The following is a 15602-nucleotide window of genomic DNA, read 5'->3' as shown; positions in this document are numbered from 1 at the left end:
GGATGTCTTGAGCACAGAGAAAAGGAAAAGGCAGGCGCATTTAAATAAACAAGAAGCTCAACAGAAAATCCAGAGCATTCTTAATCAGTGGCTCTGGGTTTTTTTGCCAAGCTCAGGAGTCCTTGGCTTGCAGCGCCCTGGAGTTTATTAGTGCAGCGTTGGGTCTTATGTCAAAATAGTATCAAGGAGAAGATGGATTGCAGGTCTGGCAGGAGCCATCTGCTTTAGAGAAGGAACCTTATTTTAAATAAATAAACAAACAAATCCCACCCCACAGCTAACTCCTGCTCATGCCAAAGTGGTTTGACAGGGAGATTTCTTTTTTCTTTTTCTTCCTTATTTCCTCCCCCCCTTCCCTCCTTAACACTTCTGGATCTGAAAACGATGACAGAAAGAAGAAAAATTGGAAGCACTTGCCTCACCTCCCCATCATTAACATACATTTGACCTTGGAGCAAAACTGATACGCTGGGCAGAGACGGAATGATTCTGCACACAAACAACTCTCCTTATTTGTCTATGTGTCCTCAGATCCATCTCTGGGAGACAAGAGGGTGAAGGGCCTCCACTGAAGAGACTGGGGAGGGTTCAACTGTTTCAGAAAACTTCCCTGCAAAATGTTTGGCAGAGAAGAAGTCTTTGGATCATACGTCAGCACCCTCCCTCTCATCACACTTCATAGGCTATATATAGCACAGGGGTGTGTAACCTGTGGTCCCTTCCAGACATTGCCAGACTCCAGTTCCCATCATCCCTAACCATGGGGCTGGTGGAGCTTGGGGAAACATCTTACAGAGTTTATTTTTTTAGCTGCATTGGATGAACTTACCCATAAAACACGTTAGGCAGCAGCCTGTACCTGCCAAGTAGAATACACTGCCTTGATCCTCTTTCTGTTCTGATGTTATTATCACCGAAGCTTTCCAGAAATCTCTTTTCATAGGACAAAGAACTTTCTTTCCTTTGCCTCAGCCTCTGAGGCTTTAAGTTTCACAGGCACTAATTTGGGGTCATGTAGGGGAGGGCTGGGAATACAAACCACATCAAGACAGTGCCCTGTTCTGTGAAGGGATCCCTCACTGAGAGGAGCGGTGGGCCTAACTTGACCATCTACAGGGCTCTTATTGGATAGGATGGACACTGTCATCAATAATGGTGGAACTCTGAGAAGCAGCCCCCTCTTCCTCTATTCATCCTTCTCTTCCTTTTGTAAGCGCCCTGGCCTGCCAGCCAAGCTGGTTAAGAGATTAACACTCTTAAAACCACATTTACTCTAATTAGCCATGAAATCTTTGTAACTAAGTGAAAAAATGTTTCCCTTGAGGGAGTTTTGTCCATTCACTACTGTTTGAATTGTGAGAAGGGGGTGGGGTGGGGGAGGGAGAATACCAGGAGGGAGCAAAATAAAATAAAATAAAGTAAGATCAGATCTAATGAATTAATAACAGAATGCCCAAGGGGGTAAGCAGGCTTTGGCTATCAAATACAGGCACCTTGGATGAAGGAAGGAGAGGGAAATGAGGGTGTGGGGGGGGGGGCTTCTTTTGTAGGCTTCCCCCTCCTTCCCAGGCCTGGCTAAATGGATGGTTGTGAATTATTTCTAGTTAACAGACTGTAACACAATGCGTGGGTCTCTTTATGATTTGGTTAGTAGCTTGGCTAGCAATTCCTGGTTTTCCCATTTGTAGTGATGGACAGAAGTACATTGTACCCCCCGGCTACGCGTGTAGACAGCTGTGCGCAGCTACACGAAGAGACAGCTGGGTGAGGGGGTAAAGCATAAGAATGAAGGGCCCCGTGCTGAATTGTTTAAATATGATTTTTACCGAGGCAGAAAGGGGAGGGGTGGTGCTGAAAGGTTTGCAAAGAGGAAGGGGGAAGGGGGAGAGAACCTCGCCGCAACTTAGAGCCATAAATATTTCATATCAGCAGAATAAGGACGATTATATTCCTGCCAGCGCCTTTCTTGTGTATTTTAAACATGTCACCGCCTTCCACTCTCTCTCCCTCTGTTTGTGTGTTTCTTGTAACGTGCCCATGAAATAAAGATTAGCTGAATAATCAAGAGTGTTTGGAAATGGGGGAAAGGGCCTGTCTCAAGAGCACCCACTGGCTCAGGTTGGGAGAGAGGCGGGGAGCTATTATTATTATTATTATTATTATTATTATTATTATTATTATTGCTGCTGCTACCATTATTCTTTTATGGATGCCTGACAGGCAAAGGAGTAAAATGTTCCAGGTACTGAATGGAAATATCAGAAGAGAGAAAGCAGGAGGACACATCCCTACTAGTTCAGTTGCTTAGAATTAGATGGGCAGGTAGACTGGCAAAATGGTGTTTGCAAAAAGAGTAGAGGATGTGAACTTTTAGCACACATTGATCCAGGACAAGAGTTAAAGTGTGAGTGGAAACAACAGAGTAATACTTTATTTTTGACAGTGGAGGATGACAGCCTTTTGGATGCTACTGAGGAGATAGTTCTCTTTGGGAACAGTTGTGAAAGTGGGCAGAAACAGACAGTCATGTGTACCTGCAGTTATGAAGTTCTGGGTTGCGGGGGGGAATCACTCACATGAATAACTTTCCTTGGTGCACCAGAATACTACAGGGAGTTTTGGCTAAACATGCAAATTACTTGCACCATGGCTTTGTGGAGTTTTGCATGTTGGCATCCAAATGACTTCCCTAGAGTTGTTTGCAACTTTCTCAGTGCAAGTCCCAAAACACTGCAATGGAACATGAGGGATGCCTATAGCCTGAAAGCAGCAAAAAAAACTTTTGAAGCCTTCAAGAAACCTTGCAACCAAGCAGAAAGTTCTTCATTGCTCCTTTCAGCACAGGGGGTTTCAGATTACAGGAGACACCTTTGAAAAACCCTGTGGTCCCTGTGTCTCCACCACAAAACCCATTCCAAATGCCTTTTCCATTTTGCTGCACTGCAAGCCAATTTGTCCTGTGTTAAATGTAATTTTGCCAAACAGAGAGAGCCAAAGGCAGGGAAACATTTATTCTCTACCATCAGAGTGATTGGAACTGCTGGATTTGTTTCTTTGTTTAAATTTTGTATTCTAGGAAATTCATATTCTTCAGCTGAGGAGTTCAGAAGATTACAGGGTTAAAGAGAAGTATCAGGCAGGGTTAGATCAGGGATGAGGGGTGTGTGTGTCAAGAGAGAAAGGAAGTGTCTATTACATTTCTGGAATTTGTTCAGATTCTGAAACAGAATCTGTTACCTCTTTCCACAGCACAAACCTCTTTTAAGTTGTGCTGGGATGGGGTGACTCAACAAATAAATACACTGAAAATAGTGATTCAGGGAATGGTGAATAAATAGGGGTTACCTTCATCTTCTTGCAGTGGGTCCATAGGAGCAAGGAATCACTTTTTTGCTATTATGTTCCATTTCAAGACCCACACTGCACGAAACTTTCAACTGTATATTACTTCCCAAGTCTACACTGGTTGTTTTCATTCAGTTTTAACAGAATGATTCCAAAACACTGTGTTATAAAAAGTCTGCAGGTTCATGGAGGGAGGGAGGAACTGGCCAAGGGGGATACCAAGGAAATTAAGTGTTGAAGGTATTGACGTTGCATGATTTGAATGGCATTTGGTCTTTGCTGAATAGTTATATCAGTCTCCTGACCATAGAAAAAAGTAGGTCATTGACTTAACTTGGTGGAACGATGTCATCAATGAGGCAGCCCAGTCAATGAGAGCTCATAACCCACAATCAGTCAGAGCTGCTAAAGTGACCCATTTTACTGACAAGTTACACAAATCCTGGGAGAACGCTTGTAAACACAACGGGGGGGGGGGGCATTCACAGAGTAAGTTCCAATGCTGACCATACTCAGAGTAGACGTGTTGAAATGATTGGGCATAACTTTAGTCCATTGGTTTCAATGGTCTACTAATTGGATGTATCCCTTATTATTCCCTCCTCACCTGCAGAATTCCCAAACCAAAGCAGATCCTATCACTTTCCTTACCATGCAAACTCCTTCTCTGTTCACTGTGGTTCCGTGGACTTCATCATCTAACTGGGAGTTATTGTGGCAGCACTTAACAACCCACAGTCTCTAGAAACACGAAGTTTTGCAGCGAGCCACATTGCAAAAGAGGGTCCCAGAGAGGCTGGTACCCGCATTATAAGGAGGAATGCAACAGACAGAAAAGCTTCAGCGGTGGGATATTCTATTAAGCAAGCTACTTTGGGTTGGGGGGGGGGAGATCACCATCTCTGCAGGGTTTGAACCATGGGTACAAAGTCATACCCCCCGCCCCCCAAAAGCTGCTGGGACACTGGGAGAGACGTTTCCAAAGGGAAATCGAAACCACTTCCAAGTCTCTCTCGGTGGGAACTTTTCTTCGGGAGGGTGAACCTGTTTGCTTCTTCCAGCGCACTTGCCTCCGCCAAACGCGGAGCGGGCTTCCGGAAGGAGCAGCAGAATCCCGAAGAGATCGAGCCCGTTTGGAAGCAGCGATCCCAGAGATCTGGGGAGCGACCTCCTGCCGCCATCGACGGCCCGAGGGGAGTGGGCTCCAGAGACGCACCTGTCTTGCGTCCTCACGGCTAGAAAGGCAAACCCCCGAGTCACCCTTCCCGCCAAGGGAGAAGCGCCTGGACGGCTTGCAATCCTCTACATGCAGCAACACCCCCCTTCCAACCTGGGAGCGAGTCCCGCGGAAGTCCACGGGGAGCGGGCACGGCGACTAGGATCGCGCTGTCAAGAGAGGCGACACCTCCCCCCCCTCCGCCGCGACGGCGGGAAAGTGGCCGGTGAGCCACCACCATCATCATATTTAACATAAACCCGGCGAGAATCGATAAGGAAAGCAGGCTGCCCTGCTGCGCTCCAGAGCGAGCCGAGCGGGGCGGGAACCAGGTGCTGGCGGGCAAGGCGCGGGCTCCGCGGTGGGCAGCCTTCGCGGACTTACCCAGGCTCCAGAAGGACTCTTTCGCCTCGCCGCTCCCCGTCGCCCTCTCCCTCCTCGGAATTACGGCGAGGTAATCCACACACAGCCCGGCTTCATGAAACCCCCGGCGAGCCTGGCATGGATCTGTATTCCGAAAGTCGCGCGGCGGCTCCTCCTGCCTGACGGAGCCGCTGCCTGCCTGCCTGCCGCCCCTCCGGCACTCAGTCCGCGCGTCAGTCAGTCAGTCTTTCCGCGGCAGCAGCCCGGCGCGCGCCTCGCCCGCTTGTTGTGCCCGAGATGCGGTGCCCGAGGCTGCTTCCCGCTCGTCTGGCTGGCGGGGCTTGGCCACCTCAGGGATCCGTTCGGACTCCGGGCTGGCATCGGCGAGCACCGGCAGGCTTCCCCTTGGCGGCGGCTGGCTGGCTAGGGCTGCCTTGCCTCGCCTGCCTCACGCTGTCATTTCCTTCATGGATGTGGCTCGGCGTTTCCCTCTCGCTCCCGCCCACCCTCTCTCTCTCCCTCACGCTCGCTCACTCCGCGCGCTTCGCTCTCGCTCGCTTTCTGCCAGTACCACAGGAGCTAGACTGGCACGGCGCTCCTTCTCCCTCCCTCCCTCCCTCCCTCCCTCGTCTCTCCATCACCAGCAGCCTGCCCGCGAAAGCCGGCCTCCTTGCATTACCATGGAGCTCATTAACATACAGGCACCAGGGATTAACTCTTCCCCGGCCAGCGCCCACAGATCCCAGGCCTGCCCCAATTTGCTGCAGTCTTTGGAACTCCCCCACGCCCGCTTCTCTCTCCCTCTTCCTCTCTCCTTGGCAACGTCAGAGCAAAGCAAAATCAAGGAATCCGTCGGAGGGAGGGGGAAGATTTTGGCTGGATTGGGAAAGAACGGGGATGATTTTTTTGGGGGGGTGGGCGTGTGTGGAAGCAGGTATATGTTTTGGAATAGATCCGCAGCCGGGGTTGTCGCCCCCCCCCATTCATCCACAGCAGGGATGCTACCTGTCAAGGGGGTGGGTGGGGGTCCTCGCTGGCTCCTAAGGGAAGGGAGTGGAGGGGCGGGGGGAGGAAGGAGGGAGCAGAAAGCCAAACTCCAGCGGGAAAGCAACAGAATTCAGAGCTCAAGAGGAAGAATCGGGGTGGCTGGCACCGGCTTCTGCGTCCGAGGCTGGCGGGCGAAAGAGGGGACGGCAATGCAGCCTGAAGAAGGGGAAGTGGGCTCAGGGGGCTCAATCCCAGAGCCGCGCGAGCTGGGCCAGGTAAAAACAGGCGCAAAGGTGCGTTGCCACAGGTGGGACATCATCCTGGGGATGGAGGGAGGGGATGGGGACCTCCCTCTCTCCTTCACTCTTCTCCTTGTCCCCCCACCCATACTACCAAAAGGTTTGCAGCAAGTGCCCCCGGGAGGCAGGCTCCCAAGTAAGTGACCGCAGGATCGCAGCCTTCAAATAAAAAGGAAAAAAAGGGTGGTCCTAGCTCTTCCTTCCGGCCTGTTGCACATTATGCTGAAAGTCTCTCGGGAGAGAGTTTTGCGATTATGGAATGTAGGGTTCAGGGTTTCCATATAGGCGAGTGTCAAGCTAAGCTATGACAGCGTGTCATATTCGATGTGTATCAATTCAGGAAATTCCTGTGCGGAAATCAGGAAACACAGACACACCTGGGAGTGCAAAGTTGCGGCGGGTAGGTGCAATATAACACGGGGAAATAGTATCTTTTCACCAGATTTCTAGGCAGGGGAAGCAGAGAAATGAACAAGGCAAGGTGATGTATGCTTACTCAGAAGTAAGCCTTCCTCCCTAATAAAGTGGGCACAGGAGTGCCGCAGAAGAAAGCTAACACATTTTAACTGCAGACGTTTGTCTGTTTCCTTCAAAATATTGCTAGATATCCATCTTTCTATACAGGAAATGTAGGTAGTGATTGGTCTAGTACTATGACAAGTGCTGCAAGCCTTTTCAGTGGTGGCCCCTCTCCCACCAAGAACTCCCACCCTCCTGAGGCCCCATTTCTTAACTGTAAAGTTGACAGCTTTAGGGTGGTTAAGACCCACCTTTTTCAGAGGACGTTTAGAGGAGGAGACAAATCAATTAGTTGTTACTGCTGCTATTAATAAATTGCAATGTAGCGAATTATTGTTGAGTTGCTGTATGGAATATTTTAAGGGCTGTGTTATTTTATGGAGTTTTATGTATTGTTCTTATCTTAGTTGACTTTGTCTTAAAGGGCCCAGTGGCTTGTGCAGCAGGCAGGATATAGTAAGTAAGTAAGTAAGTAATTATCTAGGGAGGGGGGATTCTTATTCTTTCAAAAGAAAGGCAGGATCTAAATATTTTCACTAACAATCTCTGAACATGGGAATTGGGAGTGGGCAGTGATGAATCTGCTGGTACACCCCAAAATAATTTTTGATTTCAGATGACTCTTCAGTGATCGTTTTGGTTGGAAATGGGAGCAAATGTAACATACACAAGGTAAATCATCACTGGAACTATAGTGGTACCTCGGGTTAAGAACTTACCGTATTTTTCGTTCTATAGGACGCACCGGCCCATAGGACGCACCTCGTTTTTTTGGGGGGGGGAATGAATAAAAAAAATTATCCCCCCCCCGCGGCTGCCGCCCCAAGCCTCGCGTGCTTCGGGCTGCAGGCTACCGCCCCAAGCCTCGCGCGCTCGGCAGGACCTCCCACCGGGCGCGCGAGGCTTGCAGACACTCGCCCGAAGCACGGGGAGCCCTCCGGAGGGCTCCCCGTGCTTCGGGCGACAAGCTGCAGCCCCAAGCCTTGCGCGCTCGGCGGGACCTCCTGCCGGGCGCGCAAGGCTTGCAGACACTCGCCCGAAGCACGGGGAGCCCTCTGGAGGGCTCCCCGTGCTTCGGGCGACAGGCTGCCGCCCCAAGCCTCGCGCGCTCGGCGGGACCTCCTGCCGGGCGCGCAAGGCTTGCGGACACTCGCCGGGGCTGCAGGCTGCTGCCTGCAAGCCTTGTGAGCCCGCGGGAACTCCCACCGGGCTTGCAAGGCTTGCGGATAGCTTCCTGAAGCCTGGAGAGCGAGAGGGGTCGGTGTGCACCGATGCCTCTCGCTCTCCAGGCTTCAGCGAAAGCCTGCATTCGCTCCATAGGACGCACACACATTTCCCCTTCATTTTTGGAGGGGAAAAAGTGCGTCCTATGGAGCGAAAAATACGGTAATTCATTTTGGAGGTCCGTTCTTAACCTGAAACTGTTCTTAACCTGAGGTACCACTTTAGCTAATGGGACCTCCTGCTGCTACCGCGCCGCCACTGCGGGATTTCTGTTCTCATCCTGAAGCAAAGTTCTTAACCCGAGGTACTATTTCTGGGTTAGCGGGGTCTGTAACCTGAAACATCTGTAATCTGAAGCATCTGTAACCCAAGGTACCACTGTACCTGCCTAGGAAATTTGTGCTGTATCTATTCCTTCACTGAGTGAGCAATCGGTTGGAACAGAACAGCTGCAGGAATGGCTTGAATCTGTTTGGACTGTGTATGTGAAAGAGTGGGCAAGAGAGGTCAGCCCCCAGTTTTGCACCATTTCCCCAATGAAAATCACATCCAAATTACACATACTGCTATGGGGAGGGGGAACCATACAGCAAAACATGATGCAATCTGAAGTGGTAAGTGAGTTTTCACACTACAATTTTCCTGCATCATAATTGTGGAAGCTGATTCTATATTAGGTATACAGTGGTACCTCGGGTTACATACGCTTGAGGTTACATACACTTCAGGTTACTGACTCCGCTAACCCAGAAACCTCGGGTTAAGAACTTTGCTTCAGGATGAGAACAGAAATTGCGTGGCGGCGCAGCAGCAGCAGCAGCAGCAGCAGCAGCAGGAGGAGGAGGCCCCATTAGCTAAAGTGGTTCAGGTTAAGAATAGTTTCAGGTTAAGAACGGACCTCCAGAACGAATTAAGTACATAACCAGAGGTACCACTGTAGCTCACCACTCCTTCCATGTACAGAAGCCAACAGGCTGGCAGCTGTGTCTTACCTTGCCTCTGGTGATAGGACAGTGCACCTGAGGAAAAGTAGGCTAGCTTAAGGAATGCAGGTCAGGTTGTGTGGCATACAAAGCTCCATCTTCTCTTAAGACTTTACTGCTGTCCCCTACTTCGCAGCATTTGCTGCCTGGCTCTTCTACTGAAGGGACCTCCATGTATTCAGTGGTCCTTTTGTACACAATGTGATCAAATGACACATGCACACAGTGTGCAGAGAGATGCTTTGTGTGTACCACTTGCACTTGTGTAGATTTTGTGCATAAGATCACATGAAGGCTGAGAGGAGGAGCCGGAAGTTAAGATCCTGCTTCCTCTTCTATGCATTCATGCATTCTGTAAACTGCCCTGAGACCTCCGGGTATAGGGCAGTATATTACTACTACTACTACTACTACTACTACTACTACTACTATTATTATTATTGAAGAAGAATTCAGTACCAGATGTCATGCTGTCTGAACAATGTTTGCCCAAAGGGGCTGAATCATCTCCCTGGTGTTCAGATCCTGCCTAATGTGTTTTTCTTGTCCAAGCCAAGCTATGAAGGGGGTTCTATTTCCTTGTCTCCAGCCTTTGTCTGACATAGTTCCATATATATGTACGTCCCAGGATTTGGGCTGAAGAGGAGTGCCTTCATCATTTTGGCTTTTGCGTCAAATCCTAAAACTGACACTGAGTTCTGATACAATAATGGCTATTTTCATGGGGCTGGATGATAAATTAAAGTTGAAACTCAACAAGGGGTTGTGGGTTGGTGGTTCTTGTGTTGAGGAATTGGGTAGATAGCCTGCAGTGGATGGGGCTCATGGATGCAGCATGCTTTTGCAGACCCAAGTAGCTATTTCTAGCTATGACTAGTTTGCCAGCTTTGGTTGTTTTGGGACCTGGTCTACCAAGACTCTGTAATCCATGCTCTGCTAACTCCCTCATCTGATTGCTGTAATGTAAGGCTTCCCTTGACATTTTTGGTGCCAGTTAAAGATGGAGCTCCACATTAGGGATGGAATATTCTGTTAATTTCAGTTCTCCCGGTTTCTCATTTTCCCCGGTCTTAAATTCAGTTATCCACATTTGCAATTTTTTAAACAGCAAATCCTCCAGACAATCTATCAGCGTTTCAGTGTAAATTTCCCCCTAATAAACACATTTTTCATGCAGTTTCCCCATATGCATTTTTGTATGTTATTTTCACCAATATCTTTATTGTTAATGCAGTCTTTCTCCTAATATGTAGTATGCATTTTTGTACGCATCCCTTGGTAGGAGGTCTGCATCACAAAATCTGGATAACTGCAAATTTTCAAGAACACTTGTGTTTCAGTTCACATACTGTTTTGGAAAATGTGAATATGATAGATCCAACTGTAAGTGCATACTGAATCAAATTTCTCCTCCCTTCCTACTCTTCACCCAGGCCTTTGGTGAAAATTTCTTTTACAAGTCCAGCAGTAAATTGATGAGGGTTGTCCTCTGTACTGATCATATGGTTTGTTTTAAGCTGTTTAAAAATTGTTAGTTAAGAATTCATTGTTTTAATGAATTGATGCCTGTGCTGTAAATTGCTCTGGGATCATAATTGATGAAGGGCAGTTTAGAAATTGAATTAGAAATAAAATAATGAATGGTGAAGTATGCTTTGTTAATCATCATCATAATTTTTATCTCAGCCTTCTGCCAAACAGCTCGGAGAAGCATCCCTGGGGGTTATTCTGCTGATCCTCACAACAACCTTGTGAGGTAGAATAGACTGAGATGGTGGATTGACTCAGCTTTATGAGTGACCAGGGAAGTAAACTTGGGTACTTCTGGTTCAAACATAGCATTCTATCCACTACATCACACTGGCTCTCTCAAAATTCCTGGCATTGAGTCATCACAAATTATCTGCTTAGCCAGAAGCTTTGGGCTCAATTAGAGGGAGATTTAAAGACTAGAGCAAGTCCAGCAAACATTCAGTATGAATCCCAACAGCCCTGTTATTTATTATAGTTATAAAAAGGCTGCAGCACAGGGTCTGTCACAGCAGCCTCCATGCCAGAACAAGAGAATAATGTCTCCTTGCTCCAATGCTGCTTGCACCCAGGTCTATGCTACACATTGGTAGAGCAGCTGACATTAGTATTGGTTGACACACTTTTTTTTTTACTCAGAATAGTTCTTTCCATGTCAGAAGACAGGGGAGCACTGTTTTTATTTAAAATGGGCTACATGAGCACAAACCCTCTCCACATGCTTAAGCAGTGTGTGTGTGTGTGTGTGTGTGTGTGTGTGTGTAATACTCACCCTTTAAATAATTTAAAAACCAAATCTTTTAAATGCTTTCATAAAGCTGAACATGCTCAAGAAGATGTTACAGGTACTGTCCAGTAGGTGCTGATATTCCAAACAGTACCACCTTTTACAACTGATATTTAAGCTGGGGAAAACATTGCATTTTCTCAGTGGCAAAATAGTACAGTGTAAAGGTTTGTGCTTTTTTTTAAACCATCCTTCATCGGATGATGCCAGGGCAGGTGGAAGTCCTAGCACAGGGCTTTTGCTGATGGGATGAATCCCACCTAGAGGGTTCTAACTAAGAAATACACTGTAAAAAGACTTAAGACAACAGAGTTGAGAGAAAGCAGAAAGTGTTTTAACAGTACAGTTCTCTGCCCACCAAGTTCAATGAGACTTCACTCCTTCACAAGTAGGTGTGCATGGTATTGCAGCCTAAAATAAAAATAAAAAATGTCAAAGAACACCTAAAAGGTCTGGGAGAACAAGGATGTTTTTATCTCATGCCTTAAAGGCAGCAAGGAAGATGCCAAGCAAATCTCATTGGGGAGTGAGTTCTGTAAACAGTGCCACAGCAAAAAGAGAGAGGCCCTTTTTCGGGTTACCAGCTGTCTCACCTCTGAGGGCAGTGGCACCTAGAGCAGTGTCAGAAAGATGACATTTGCATGGGAGAAAGGATACTTAGGTCCCAAACCAGGGATAGGCCATCCCATTTTGGCTCCTGATGCAAAATTGAGATGTGCTGCCGCTGCCAAAGCCTCATTTACAAGGGTCATGAGGCTGTGGCAGCGACTTCTGGACTCCCCAAGGATCTCATGAGATTTCATGGGGCTCTCACAATATCACCATGGAACCTGGAAACCATTGCTGCAGCCGCTTCTCTGGTGGTGGCAGGGAAACCCATGGTGGCGCCCCTTGGATTCTGCTGCCTGAGGCAGCTGCCTCAGTCTGCCGTTCAGGCAGGCCCTGTCCCAAACCATAAAGAGCTTTATGTTGGCTGGAGCTGATTGGCATCCACCGCAGTGCTCTTTTTCCACAGAAAACTTCTACGGCACTCTACAGTCTCCTACTGCTTGAGAGTGGTAGCATAAGCATGGGAGATGAGCCACCATTGCTTAGTTCATCATTTTTGGCAAGGGACATTGCTGTAGGCCACACTGCATTTGTCTCCCGCCCCCATATGAAGCAGTTGCAAGTATTCCTGGCAGAGCACTGCAGTGTGCAGCCTGAAGAATGGAAGTTGTTCCTGGAGAAGACAGGCACCATTTTCTCGCAGGCTACCCATGCCAACAACAGAAAACCAGTAGTGTGGGCTACTGTGCACTGTGCATGGATTTTTGCAAGCTACTGATCGACAGTGCCTAGAAATCTCCTTTCAGCCCAGGAAACATCAGTGCCTCACATCTAATGTAAATTGTGGGCCAGGTGGACATGCCTTGGCCAAAACGATCTTATGGGCCAATTAGTCTGGTGGGCCTAATTAGGCCAGTGGGATGGAGGTTCCCCATTGCTGAGCTATGGGATCAAGGAGTAAGCCTCTGCCGCATGCAGATGTACACACCCAGCAGGAGCATATGCAACCTCTCAAATAAGTGCTTTGTATGCTTAGCCCGACATCTCTGTGGCTCTTGCCCTATTTCCCCAAGGCATGACAATGATTTGGCTATGTGGTCAACCCACTCATCTGTCACTCTTACAACCAGCACTTTCAAATGTTTCTTTTTAAAAAACCAACCTGGTTGAAAAAAATAACTCCAACATGGGATGCATGAATCAGTTATGAGATGCAGTCAAGACAGGACTTGCTTCAATAAAGCTTTAAAACGATGTCCTCAAGCTATCACACACAACCACTAAATTACCAGTCCACAGTAAAAACTTTTAGTTGCTACCAACGTAAGCTGCCTTTGAGCAGGTGATTACAAGTTAATGGTTCTAAAACCACTTATGATCTGGTGAGCTATACTCCTTGCTGAGTTGCTATCCTATACATCAGAAATAAGCCCCATTCAGTTCAATAGCCCTCACTTGTATGTGAGTGTAGGGTTGCCTCCTTTATTTCCTATGAAACATGATTCCTTGACATTTTTATTTTGAGGAAAGGCTGCATTCTGCCCCCACCCCCAAATAAAACCTTTTAAGTGACTCACCTTATACTAGGCAGAAAATCATCCAAAAAAATCTCTTATCCTTGAAAAAGTTAAAGACAATTTTGACAAAAAAGAGGCACTTCATTATTAGAAGACTTCCCTTCCAATTGCATTTCACTGAGGACATTGTGCAGCACAACTGTATTTTCTTTTTTTCTTTTTTTTAAAAATCCTAGCCAAATTTTCTCCCAGTTTGTATATCACTTTTCTACAGGGTCATCCACCGAAACTGATTTCCAATAGGTTAACCACAAACAAAAGGAAGTATCTCTTCCCTCTCAACACATAATTAACTTACAGAATTCATTACCACAACACGGTCCTAGTCATTAGTTTAGTTGGCTTTTTAGAGAGATTAGACAAATTAATGGAGGATAAGTCTATCAATGGAGGATAAGTCTGGATGAATTTTGGGTCTGCTCCAACAAGGCATTTCTCAAGATTCTTAAGTGGTGCTATCAGGTATGGCGTACAAAGGTATGACTGTTCGGTTTAAGCACTCTAGTGACACCTTAAACATCATCAGATTTATTATGGCATAAGATTTCATGGACTAGGATTGAGTTTTATCCACACACGTACACATTTAACAGTGGTGTCAAATGGCTACTGGTCACTTGGTTTCACTGTTTTACACTTTCCTCTACAGCTGTGTATGTACCCAGAATAGTATAGAGGCAATAATGTTGTACTGTGTCTGGGAGAGACCAGGTTCTAATTTCTACTCAGCCATGAAGCTCACTGGTGACCTTGAGACTGTCACCATTTCTTACCTTTTTGCTACAACAGACTAACAGTTACCCCTCTGGAAGTTGTTCAGTGTGGTAGTGCAGAAACATTGCAATACAGTGGATGCTTGGGTTGCAAACGTGATCTCTGCAGGATGAATGTTTGCAACCCGCAGTGTTCGCAACCTGCAGCTGTGCGTCTGCGCACGCGCGGGTTGCGATTCAGCGCTTCTGCACATGCACAAAGTGCGATTTAGTGCTTCTGCGCATGTGCGACTGCTGAAACCTGGAAGTAACCCATTCCTGTACTTCCGGGTTTCGGCGGTCCATAACCCGAAAAAACACAACCTGAAGCGCCTGTAACTCGAGGTATGACTGTACCACGAAATTGGGAAAGGTCTTCCTTCTCCTCTCCATTGGACATCCAAGACTCACCACTCACAGGAGAGTTAGGCTGTGCAGACATTCTGACAGTCTGTATGCTCACTAGTGCCAATGGTAGGCCTTTCAAGTCTATGAATCTGCTGCTTCCCCGGGCCAAGACAGTCATCATTCAGGACATTTTCACAAGTGACAGTCAAAGCACCTTTTAGGCTTTTTTATGCAGTTTGTGTACACATTTGTGAAGCTTTGCAACCCAAGCACAAGTTTTCAGAGTGTGTAAAGGTTCAGGGGTGGACTTCAGTCCTTCAAATTTCAGTGGCACGCTGTGTGAGCCCAAAATTCGGTGTCCTCCCTCCTCTTTCCTTCTGTTCTGCTCAGTTCGCTATGTCTTAGTTGGCAATGCCCTGCAGCACCCCTGGCTTGGTGCCCAGTATGGTGGAACCAGTCACGCTACCCTACATCAAGTTACATTCCCATTTCAACCTTCATGAGCTTTTGGTATCACCTCTGAACAGATGTCCTCTGCCTTAAGTGCAATATTGGTTTCCCATCCACCATGAACACCACTATATTTCTAAAACTAGGCCAAGTGTGGAAAATTCCTCAGCATGACTAGCTATAAGGCATTAAAGGAGATGTCTCCCTTGTGAAGAAAGGCAATGTGAATCAGATAGGACAGTGCTGATATCATTATCTAAGGTTTGGCAGTGATAAGCAAAGTGATTTTTAAGGCACTCCCTCGAATACCAATATGCTACTGTGGCTACTTGGTGCACGCCTATAACTGATACCACTGACTGCTTGGAGACTTGAATTTCCCCATCACAATTTTATTGAATTTAGTTCTTCAAGCAGTCTCCCTCCTGATGATAATATTATTTTATCATCATCACCACCACCTATTTATATAGCACATTTGGAATGTGCTAAGAACTTTCCTTCCTATATATTGGGGGGGGGGTAATGTTAAAGTTTGAGGCCCACATTCTATTCTGTGAAGCTGCTCAGGAGCCACAGGCCAGAGGAAGAAATGGGTGGAGCAAGAGATATACCTTTTTTTCAATACAGTCATACCTCGGGCTGCGAACGTGATCCATGCAGGAGGCACGTT

General features: G+C 47.2%; 1 protein-coding gene across 2 annotated transcripts in view; it reads right to left on the bottom strand.

The window, feature by feature from the left end:
• PLXNA2 (plexin A2) overlaps positions 1-5165 on the bottom strand; it is a 403964-nt gene extending 398799 nt beyond the window's left edge. The window contains exon 1 of one of the 2 annotated variants that reach the window (XM_081009779.1): positions 4946-5165. The gene's annotated coding sequence lies outside the window, so the exon portion shown is untranslated. The remainder of the gene's footprint in view (positions 1-4945) is intronic. The other variant, XM_081009778.1, reaches the window with a different exon arrangement.
• Positions 5166-15602: the final 10437 nt, after the last annotated feature.

Source organism: Podarcis pityusensis (assembly GCF_964106645.2).
Source record: "Podarcis pityusensis genome assembly, chromosome: 6".
NCBI lineage: Eukaryota > Metazoa > Chordata > Lepidosauria > Squamata > Lacertidae > Podarcis > Podarcis pityusensis.
This window is presented reverse-complemented; position numbering and strand designations above follow the sequence as displayed.